A 12,869-nucleotide genomic window follows, 5' to 3' on the forward strand; every position below is an offset into this window, starting at 1 on the left:
ACAAATGACAAATGCTGGACAGGGTGTGGAGAAAAGAGAACCCTCCTACACTGTTGGCACAGCCATTATGGAAAACTGTCATATATATTTTAGTTGTCCTCTAGCTAGCCTTTACATCTGAGATTGCTTTGTCACTTCTTCAATTTCTTTTCTGATTTCAGGAAGCTCAAATCTAACATTTCCATGATTTTTTTTCCCTTCATTTATATTGTGGTTTTGAATCTCTTGCTTTCTTTCAAGTAAGTAATTTCTTAATTATATTTTTATATTTATATTATGAATGTTATACTCAATTGTCTCCATTTTTAACTTTTGAGGGTAAGTGTTTTAACCTGCTGAAAGTTTTAATTGTCTTTTTTGTTGTTAGTGTTATTTGTTTTTTATATTAACTTTATACGCACTTAGTTTTTCTTGTAATTAGATTTATGTGCATTATGCCAGAGATAAACCTAAAGCAAATTGAATTAGAGAAGCTAAAATAAAATAATCAAAAAATATTTGCCAAATACAAACAAAAAGAAAACAGAGATTTATCAAGCAAGATAGAATTTAGTCTCCAAAAATTAAATGAGATAGATTTATAGTTTGAAAGTTTGCAATTTATAGTGGTTGTATAATACCTCCAAATATCTAGCCTATTAATAATATAGCAGCAAAATTTCTAAAGTAGAAACTACAGGGAATAAAAGAGGAAATAGATAGGCATAAACAAAAAACATCCTTAATAAGAAATTTAACTTATTACTCTAAACCCAAAATATTTCATGTGGAAAAAGCTTAAGTACAGAGAAGATCTAACCTAAACAAGATAACTAATAAGGTATTGATATATATGTTTACTAATTCATAATGTACATTTCCTCATTGGTAATGTAGAAAAAAGCACTTCTTTTCAATTGCAAGAGAAAGAGTTTAAACAGAAAAAGTAAAATGAACAAGTAGAAATAATACAGAAGTCGACATTTGATTATAGTACATCATATATCTGGATGTGATCTGACAATGCATTAAGTATCTTTAACTTATGTATATGAAAGAGATTGATTTATAATCTTCCTTTATTGTAATGTGCTTGTCAGCTTTTGGCTTCAAGGATATGTTGGTCTAACAATTGTTAAGAAATCCTGTCTTTCTCTGCATTCCTTGGAAAACTTTGTTAAAGATAAATGTCCATTCATCTTACATTGGGAACATTAACTGCAGGATCCAATTAAGATAGAAGTTTCTTTTGTAGGAAGGTTTTTAATAATACATTCAATTTCCTTAATAAATATTGGACTATTCAAAAGTTTTATTTCTTTGTGCCAGATAATATTATTGTTTCCCCAAGGAATTTATGTATTTGCTTTAAGTTATGAAATTCCTTGGCATACAGTTGTTCACAGTTATCATCTTATTAATTTTTTCTCTAGTAGAATGCCTAGTAATATCCCTTTCATCATTTCCAGTTTTGGTTAATCGCATTTTTCTCATTCTTTGTAAAAAACTATAGTAGTCTTTTCAAAGAATCAACTTTTGACTTTGTTAATTTTCTCTGTGGTTTATTTCACTTACTTCTTTTATCGTCAAGGTTTTCTGCCTCATTTCTTTTTTCCTAGGGAGGGGATTTTCTCTTTGTTTTCTAGCTCTTGAGTTGGAAGTGCTAAGGTTAGCTAATTTCAAACCTTATGTTATCTTCTAATACACGCACTAAAGTTATAAATATCACTTGGAAGCTCCTTTAATTACAACCCACAAGTGTGTGCTTCCTTATTCTCATTATTAATCATTTTAGAATATAATTGACTGGATTAGTGATCTCAGCCTGTATTTTAAATGTTTTCTTTTATATTTCAATTATTTTTGAAGTGTATTGTTTTTAAAGAATCTCTAGGTGCATTTTTCTACTTATCCTTTAATTAATAATTTCCAAGTTAAATTCACAGTAGTCCAAGAATAGGCTTTGAATATTTTCAAAATGTATTTATTGAGGTTTCTGTAAGGCTCAGGGTTTACCAATTATGTGATTGTTACATGGATACCTGACAAAATTTTGTGAACTCTTTAATCATTGGACATTTATAATAATTACTGAAATAGTTAGGTTTTAATATGTCATCTAACTGTTTTCAATTAGTCTCATTTGTTTCTTGTTTTATTCTGTTTTGTTTTAATTTAATTCCTTCCGTGTTTCTTTGAATGAATCAAAAGATTCATTTCATGTTTTCTACATTTGGCTTATTAGTTACTTTCTTTCAGTGTTCTTTTTGTGGTTATACTACATATTATAACCATTATTTTTAGTTATTATATTGATACAAGTTATTATCTTTACCACCTCCTGCAACATTGCTAGAGGTCACTTAAGACATATTTTCTCCATTTCAGATTTTATGTTATTGTTTACATTCACCTTAATTCTATGAATATTTTAAGCTCACAGAGATATTACACTTACTGTTTTAAATTGTCAGTATTCATGTGGAATTTTCTGGCTGTTAACCATTTTCAGTGATTTTTATTCCCTATTACAGTTTTTGTTTTCTTTTGTTGTCATTTTTTTTTTCAGATGGGGGAGAACTCAACATACAGATGTCCACTAAAAGCAAAAGATGGAACTAGGAACATAGAACTAAAAAAAAAAAAAAAAAAAAAAAAAAAGATTTAAAATATACTTTAAAAAACCCACAGTCTGTGCAGGAGCTGTCTGACTTCCCACATCCAGTTTTATACTCCATGATTGGTATCTATAAGGAAATTGCTGCTAAGGACTTAAAGCAAATTTTTATCCTCAACACAAGTGGGGAAAAACAAAACAAAACAAAACAAAAAGAGAAGTAGTTAAATAAATTGTATCCATTATTTCATGCTGTTTCTAAACAGAAACTAACATTGATTTTTAGTGCCTCACTGAGTCACAGTAAAACACACACAGAAAAAGATTCAGTGAATACTTAGTTATCCCCTATCAATTATCACAGTAATTTCTAAACCATCACCTTAATTCCACATTAATTATTTATGATGCTAATTTAAGGGGAAGTATTCTATAATTTACAACTTCATACTACCATCTGTCAACTTAAAGAAACAAATAATATTAATTCTTAATGTATATAAATAACTGACTTACTGGATATCATATGTTTTAACCTGTGTCCTCTAGAAAGCATATTTGAAAGGTACAAGTTTAGCACAATGATGGGGGAGAAAAAAAGGGAAATGAGACAAGGAAAGATTTGAAGCAACATGATGCTCACCTTGTTGGTGCCTGCCTCACTGACGTCTAGGAACAAACAGCAGATTTCTCAGCAGTTGCGCTTACTCAGCATGGAAGACTTTTCTTGAAGGACTGCAAGGAATTTATGTCTGGCCGTCTCCTGTCTGACATTTCTTTTGGGTTAAATTTCTATCCATGGTAAACAAACTTCCCTACACTTCCAGGTTGTAATATTCAGAATCTCTGCTCTTGTGAAGGAAGCCCTCCCTCTTCCACCCTTTACGGTGTGGTGCTTCATCTAACTAGGAAAGTGGAGAGAAGGAGGGAGGCAGTCAAGAGAGACTCGCTTGTTTCCCAGTTTTCTGAGTTTAGAAATTCTTAAGAATTATGAATTAAGTCTCACAACTAGCCTATAGGGTAGGCAATGAATTTTGTCCCATTTTACAAATGTGTAAAACATCATCTTCAAGGTCATATGGTTCAAAGTGTTATAGGCATAAAATTCAGATTCAATATGATGGCCTCAAGTGTCCACAGTCACAGTTTGAAGATGATATGCAATCACAAGGTCAGTAATAAATTACTGTTCTTTAATTAAACAAAAGGAATGTTTCTTCAATTAAATAGTTTTATAGTGCTATTCAGGCAGCCTGTGGAACGTCTTAACAGTGTAGGTTGTTTTATAACATTTTGAAAGAATGAGTAACTTTTTAATAAAATGTTGCCCTTGCGGCACTTGAATGTATAATATACGGGAAATTTATTGGATTTAATTTGGTATTGGTTAGATGAAAGTTATAGTTAACTTTGTAAGGAAATCTATACAATTATCTAGGAGAAGTGCAACCATAAATAGTTCTTAATGCCCAGTACTTTTTCTTCCCAATAAAAAGTATTATTTATTTAAGGAAAGGAATATAATAAATACTTCTTGCTGAACCAGATTTTCCTCCGCATTTCATGGTCATAGCCAGCTTCTCCAAGATTTTGCCCCATAAATGAAGCACACACTTAACTTCAAGGTTGAGTTATGATCCAATAGCCTCTGATGGAACCATACCGTGATGTATATGAGACAGCAGATAATTAGAAGTCATTTCTCAGTGTTCTGGACGTCCTTTCTGTGCTCTTTAAATGGACTTAAACCACCTCTGCAAACCACACTGTAGTGATACAGCCTAGGCAATATGATACAATACAAGGTTAAGATTCCACTTTTCCTGTCAAACCAAATATTTTATTTCTAAGATGCTAATTGAATTCAACTCTCTTGTTTTAAGTAACTAGAATACAGCGAATTGAAAGAAAACAATTGTTTTATAATGCTTTTTGTTTGTGCAAATAAATCAATGTTGGAATAGTCAGTTAAATGAAGGTTCCTGGATAGAATTTTGAGTATATTTCAAATGGCCAGTTTTGCCAATAAGGACCAGTAATCAAACAATGATTATAGAAACATGTAAATACAAAGATGGTCTTTTACACCTATATTTTGCTTCTCATACTTTCATTGGTTCTATTTCTTTATCTTTTTCAGATGTTTAAATATTTATTTTTAAATGAAATTATTATCTTGCTCAGATTTTAGGTTTACCTTTTCATTGTGAGTGTACTTGTGCGTGCATGCACATTGGAATCATCCAAGGATTACAAAGGATAAAATAAATGGAAGATAGGAACCTTGATCTATGTAACTTTACCTCTTTTGTCTTTCAAAAATTATGACAATCAATTTGAGTGATTTTGTTACTAATTATCCTTTAAAATGAGACATTGTAACATTAATTTAAGTCTATTTCTTGAAAAGCTTTATCCCTGGAAAAAATGAAGTTGAGTGATCTAAAGAGTTAAAATTATCTCTCACTAAGCTAAATTGGATTTACTTCTTCTTTTTCAAAAGGCTGTATTATACAAAGAAGAGGCTATTCCTCCTTACTGAGATTTCTTGTATTTTGCTATGTTCTAAGTACCAGATAAGCTTTACCAATTATATCCTGCTGTTCAGCACTTAAAGTACAATGGGTCAGCTCTAAAACAGACAAAAGAGCAGCTATATAAAGTTTGACAGTATATCTTTATCTTCAAATGAAATAGATATATTCTCTAATTAAACTTTTTCATGGTTTGGTCTAGTATGTTACCCTCTTTTTAGAAACTTTAAAATTTTTCTTACCTATATTGGCATTTTTCTTTACAAGTATTGGCTATGAGAAAATCCCTGATTTTGATGGCCTAAATTGAAGAAGGGAGAATATCATTTTTGATCTCATGGAACCCAGAGAAGCTCAATAATTTGCTTTTCCCAGGAAAAATAATATTCCTCTATAATATAGTGGGTATATGTGAGATATCTGAAATCAAATTATGTGCATTTGTGTGTCTGAGTTTGAGTTTCCTAAATCTTAGTGTCTCAGTTTTCTTATCTGCAAAAAAAAAAAATAATAATCACTTCAAAATAGTGTTTATAGCAAAAATGTTTGAGTATATTATTGAATACTTACTCTGTATTCAATAAAAAATAATACATTATATTAGTATTGTTTTATTATGTAGATATCAATTTTTCATTGACTAGAGCCATGTCATTAAAGATAGCTTAAAATTCTGATTGAGGCTAAGCAACCTGGAATGGATTAACCTCAGAAAAGCATAGTAGAGAACTGAAAGCCAGGATTTGAGTCCTGGAACATGCTTATCTCTGTAAAAGGAGTTATTTGTTGATAACTGTCAGTTATCTTCAGAAGTGAAAAACAAAGCTAATCTGGACTGGGTCTGGATTGCATCAGAAATAAGTGGGCAAAAAACAGGATTAGTAGGTGGAACAGTAGCCACCAGAAACTGGGATTTTTATTCTAATCCTCACCCACAGCAGCTCAGTGCAAAGTAAACTCCGCCTTTTAACCAGTTAAGAGGGAGTAGGCTAGTTCATCAATCCAATGACAACATCTACAGATAATTGAGAATATTTTCTGTATTAAGAAACAATATCATTTGCATCAATCAAGAGCAACACATAATCTAGAAAATCTTTTTCGTTAATATAAGCATATTATAACTATATAGGCAAAAATTAATTACATGAAATAAAAGCAATGTCCTTAGTCAACAATCTAGACTTCAAGACAGTAAGTTTCCAAGTAATTTACTCCTTAATTTGTTCTAAATATTAATTGACTCACTACATGTCAAGTACTGTTCTAGTTTCCAGGGAAATTCAGATAAACAAAAAGACAAGTTCACTATGTCATAAAACTTGCACTCTGGTAAAAGAAGATGGAAAACAAACAAAAATACAATGTGATTGGTCAGTAGTGGTAAATTATATAATTTAAAAAAATAGGTCAATTGAGATAAAAAATGGATGGTTACATTCAGTTAAATTTCCAGGAAAAGTGTTACTCTAGTGATATCCAATATGATACTTAATGACAAGAAATATCCAAATATGGCAAAATTTGGGGTATAAATAGACCAGAAAGAGGAAGCAGGACTTATAAAGGCCTGGCAGAATGAAATTTGGTAATTGCAGAACTAGAAAGTAGGCCAATGTGATTGCATGTCAGTGAGGATGTTGGAGGATTTCAGAAAATGAAGTCAACCAATAGGGCCTCAAGTTAATGTCAAACTTTTTAGAATATCATAAGTTTCAGATTTTATTCTAAGATAATGGGAATCCATTGAGGGTTTAAACAAGGTATCTTCAGGTTCTGAGTATCTATGGGAATATCATTCTGGTTGAAGACAGGAAATGAATAAATTCATGTATGGAGAATAAAAGGAAAGGGCACAAATTCTGAAGAATGGACTTAGGATAAAATGCTACTCTATTAATCCTGGAACAGATCTAATGGATGGACTTATTAAAAGTGGTAGTAATAGAGAGAGGGGCATTGTGATATATTTTGTAAATGAGGTCACTAAAATTTGCCAATAGTTTGGATATAAACGGATGAGAGAAGGAAGGGAAAAAAAAAACATTCTTGAGAAGGTTGAATGTAGGTGTAGAGATCAAGTAATCTTTTTTTATGTTATGTTCACGATAATTATTGGAAATCCAAATAGATACATGAAGCAGAAATTATTATAGATAAACACATTTGGAGTTCAGGAGAGGAAGGTGCTGAGTCCATAGCTCTGAGACTCTTCAGCAGATCAATATTATTAAAGAACATGTTGGATAAGGTCACTTTGGGAAAAAAAATTAGAGACAGAAGACAAAGGATTACAACCTCTGAAACAAAGATAGATCCTTCATGCTTGGAAATTGACACCAGTTCCTACTAAAGTGACTATCATTATTTCCTGGTATTAACAGGAATTTTCTCATTGACTTGGCTATAACAAATTGAGTAAGAAATCACTCTTTTTCATACCAAGCTAGCACATCTACATTAAGAAAGAACAGTTCAAATCTAAAAATGTATTATGTCTAAAGGAAATACTGTATATGTAATTTAGATACAGATTTACTTGTGAGCAATAGAAAAAAATCTCAAAAATTACACTGGCATAATGACAAAAAGTGTCTCCAGGAACTCAGTTTATTACTCAGCTTTATCCAGAGTCTGGAATTTAGTCTCACGTTCCAGAGTAGCATCTGTGCTCAAGGTAATAAGATGGAAAAAAGGATAAAAAATAGTAGGGTTGATGGACTATACAGTCTTTCTGTAAGAAGATTCCCATAGAACATACAGATTGATTCCATTTACATCTCATTAGCTGATTGTAGTCTCAAAGCCCCTCCATAATGCGAAGAATGGAACCATGGTCCTTGTTAGAGGTGACTATATGACCAGCTAAGTATTCACTGTCTTTATAAAGAGTGAATGGGTACTAAAAGTAATCAGGAGTCTCTGTCATTTTCATATTACTATTTAATAAAAAAGGATGATGTTGAAATATAGTATTAAAAGGAAATAATTAAATTGACAGTCATTAACTACCTCAATGAATTAGTCCCACTTTCTCAAAAACCTAAGGACTATATGCTTACTTTAATTGATACATGGAATTGTTCACATCAAAATTAATTTAATTAATGCCCACACATTATCCTGTGTCCTTTTTGCAGCCCAACATAATATGAAGTTAAAGGGGAAAAACTATAAATTTTAATAATAAAGGCAATAGAAAATTAAATGGGATAATCTGCAAAGTGTTACAACAAAGTAAAATATTTCAATGAACTTAAAGTTTATGTTTAAACAGAGATGCTGTTTCAGAGATAATGTTTAACATATTACACCTCAACAATGCCAGCTACCTTCTCTTTCTGCTATTATAAGGACATATAAATCTCTGCTTATGCAAAACACTACATGTAGATCATCTGGGGAATAACTTTAAAGAAGAAAATTGGGAGGTGTAATTTCAAAAAGTGTCCAACATCAAGTATATTTCTTCATTAAAATTTGAATTTTTGTTCTTCTGAATATTTTAGTTCATTAATAAAGAATAGATCCACTCTCTGAAAAATCTCTAAATTTTTGCTGAAGCACTGAGTATTAAAAGTTTCTCCTTTAACCTCTCCAGTTATTGAAAGTTATTGTTTCCTTATCTGGTTCAGAGTTATAGGAGAGAAGTTCTGCTTTCACCTGAAGGAACCAAAATCAGGTCAAAGAGCTTCCTCCAAGGAAAACAGAGTAAGATAATTCTAACCAGTATTAGTTACCTCAGTGGTTAATAATAAAAATTATGTGAGTTGCCTAAATCAGGATAATAGATAAAGCTAGTGAGTTAATAAGTGACTTTGGAACATTCTTGTATAGTGGAGAAAACCTGTAAAAGAACCTTAAAAGAATAAATATGAGTCAAAAAAACTGTATTGATCCATTTAGGACTTAAGATCCATTACTTATGGTATTTGGGCTTAAGGCAAATTACTTCATGTGTTTTCCTCTTTAATGCTGGTTATCCCTTTTTGTCTTCCTGTGATATTTACATATTCACTTTATAGAAGGGCATTTATCTCAGGCACATTTATTTATTAAAATAGAAGAGTTTAACCGGCATAATAAATAAAATGCTACATTTGTTTATCTCTTATAAAGGCAAGTAACAGTAACAAAGGAATGAAGAGATGTCTCATATCTGCTGCATGTTTAATCTCTGATTCTGCTGTTTAAAATCTCACTAACAAAATATTTTCTATGTTATTATTATAGGAATCTCAAATTTGAAATGGATTGTAGAGATAAGTTCAGTACAACATTCTGCTCTCTCTGCTTGAACATCACTAGTGTTCTGTGTTTTCACAGAACACAGGGAATATCCATTCTATTTTCAAACAGATGTGTAACTGTGTTCTCTAGAGTTTATTCTGCCACCTCCCCCAAAATCTTATAAACATCTTGGTTTAGCTCTCTAGAGTCACAAAAATTATTGGTCATCATTCTTCTATGCATCAGATGCTAAGGATATTAGCAAAAGTTTCATTTCCACTATCTTGTTTTTTTTAGGGCCCAAAACTTTATTTTTGTTAAGAATTTTTCAGATTGTCTTTTTTATGGGTGCCTAGAAGAAAGACTATATTCTTCCTTCCAATGCAGCTGAGTATAGGTAAATGACTAAGTGCTAATAAATTGAATGTAGAAGAAAGCAGTCTGTGCTAAATTCAGAAGTATGAGGCCTTCTCTGCCTTCCTCTATGGCACTGGTTTCTTTTAAATGTGCTTGGAATTTGATTATAAATATATGGAGCTTATGTAAACATCCTGAGTATAAGGATGAAAGCAATATTCTAGGAAGATTTCCCTGGAAATGAAGAAGGCAACTGGTTATTGATAACTTGGAGAAATAACAACCCTAATTTGAAATGACAAATCTCCAAACATTTGAGTAAGGAACAAAACTTGGTGTATAATGAAAACACTGTTAATCTATGTATTTTCTCAATTGTTGTTGAGATGTATTCTTATGGAGATGTATTTTTAATGGATACATCCTTATATAAGCTCTCATATTCCAGGTGTTTTTAACGTGAAGACATTTTGCTATACTGAAAAAATAATTATATTCATGTAAAATATTAATGTATAAATGATGATGATTAACTGATGTTAAATTACACAGAAATAATTAGAATAATTTTAAATATTTATATTACTGACTGCATCTATCGACTCAATTATGAAAAAAGAGATTTAGCATACTCACACTTCTTCCCACCTTTTATCCCCATTCCTATAATTTGATTTTGTCAAGTGAATTATCAATTTATACAGTCAGATATATCACATTTACTTTCTTTTACCTAAATGTAATTTTAAAAATTGGTTTGCCCTGATTCAAGGTTGAATAAAGTCAAAGTTCCTCATCAATTATTTTTTAAACTATAGCTTTCCACATTCCTTCATTTTTCATTTTTAGATATTTATTTGTTGTCCAGATGTGATGGTTTTCTAGTACTTTTCTCAGTAAATACTCAAGGATGGTTTTACAGACATGAGAACATTCATTGCTCTATGGCTGAATGAATTTGTTCTGACCATAATGTTATTCAGGTACCATTCCTTTACTCAAAACTTTGTTTTATTCTGAGGATATTTGAAGCCAACATCATTTTTCTGACTAGCTGCTCATCAGTTTCACAGGATATTTGTTAGTGTTAATTATTTACATAAAATTTTCCTGTAATGAATCATTCCCTTTCAATCTACAGATTCAAATCTATTTTAAGATTATTTTATTCTCATATATTTAAATCTGCTATATTATTTCAACTTGCGCTGTTCTCTGCTTCTTGAACATCAATTATGTGTAGCTCAATTCTTCTTTGTCTCCAATAATTATCCTTTCTCATTCCTGTTTTATATCTTTTTGTTGTTGTTCTGTTTTCTGTTTTGAAGTGAGGTTTCAGCCTTATGAATTGCTTGGGTCATGGAACATAAGCAGAAGTAATACATGTAACATCTGAACGTGAAAAATATCCCCCAAGACACCATGTGCAATATGCCACCTTTGTTTCTCCCAACTCCAGCAAGGAGAAATAGTTTAGATGATGGATAATACATTGCCCTGGGTCCCTGAATGAGGATGAAATTGACTAAAGCTCTATGACAACCCAAGGTGCGTATGGTTGAACTAGTAATAGTATGAACAAGTAATAAACCACTGTCCTTTTATACCAGTAAGATTTGGAAATTGTTTCTTACTGCAATATAACCTACCTCTTTCTGACTATGTACAAGTTTTTTTTTTTTTCTCATTTATCAGACGTATAGTTTCTTTCTTTGATTTTAATTATTTTTAATTATTTGTATACCTCCATCCTCTCAAGTATGTTTATCTTCTATTAAGTAAAGTTTAGAATGTCTAGATCTATGTCCCATGTTTTTAAACCTTCTCTCAAATCTTCTCTATCATTCTATTCTTCTACTTTGCTTTTGAATATTTTTTCTATGTTTCATTCCATGAGTTTGCTTTCTTTTGTTAGTTAAAAAAGCTGTTTCATTTCAAGAATTCTAATTGATTTTTCCCCCAGGTAAATATTCTTTGGAATCATGTTTAAAACACAAATTATATTTTTTTCCAAAAATTTTTAAATTTTGCTCTGTTAGATTTATTGAGTGTTAACTTTTTTTTAATTTAGTGACTTTCCTTTATGGAATTTGTTTTCTTTCTGATTATTTTTCTAACTTTTTAATGGCTAATTCTTGTTCATCAGTGTTTGTTCTATGTACTATTTCTGTTGAGTATGTGGAAAGGGCAGGAATATGTAGAAGTTATAACTTCCCTAAGGCATTTCCCTCATTCTTTAGTGTTGACATTGATTGGCCAACACACTTATTCTGCAGCTTCCCACTTAATAACCCTAGTGAAAGCCAGAGGGTTCAATACGGTTCTGTTGAGTTTGGTTTATATATCCCTTGAAATATTCCTATAGCATCAACAATGTATTTTTGTTATTGATTTGAACTGTGGTTTCCCTGGTTTTGTTTCTCTGTAGAATCTGAAACTGGAAATCTTCTTTACTGACAGAAATTTCTGAAAAATTCTGACACATTGATGTCACTCTTTCTTGTTTTTCTCTGTTATTGTAGCTATAGTCTCATCTCTTTGTTGTTGCTTCAACTTTCCATGGGACTTGGGGGTTTGTGGGCCTGGTGATCTTGGCTTTGTCTGGAATTTTTGTCTGATGTCCTAGATTTGCCTCTCAGAAGCAAAGTAATTTCACTGGAAAATATAGTCATATTTTCCAGTCTGTTGTGGTAATTTTATAGCCTGCCTATGTGCTTCAGCGGCTTACTGCCAGCTTCAGGTCATCTGTGAATTTCATTAGCATGTTTTCCATGTACCCAGCTAAATCACAGATAAAGATGCTCAACAGGATAATATTAAGAACCAAGTCCTGTGCCTCAGTTCATTCCAGGTTGACACTGAGTCTTTAATCAATATTCTCTTGGGATTCTCATTGAGAAGTTATCAAGAGTAGTTAATCATATTATCAGGAAATTTAGAATTATCCATCAATTTCTCAAAAAAATGAAAAAAGCATTTGCCAATTGCCATGCTAAAATTATTTTACTCTATGTCTTTAGCATTTCATACCTGCTGTCTTTATTTCACCATCCTCCTTCTGACTGTTCTCTGCACAGGATCCAAAATAATCTTTCATATCTGATTAATTTACAGCCCTGATCCTAATGCATCGATGTCTTTATTACAAATCC

The sequence above is a fragment of the Camelus ferus genome, chromosome 25, assembly GCF_009834535.1.
Source record: "Camelus ferus isolate YT-003-E chromosome 25, BCGSAC_Cfer_1.0, whole genome shotgun sequence".
Taxonomy (NCBI): Eukaryota; Metazoa; Chordata; class Mammalia; order Artiodactyla; family Camelidae; genus Camelus; species Camelus ferus.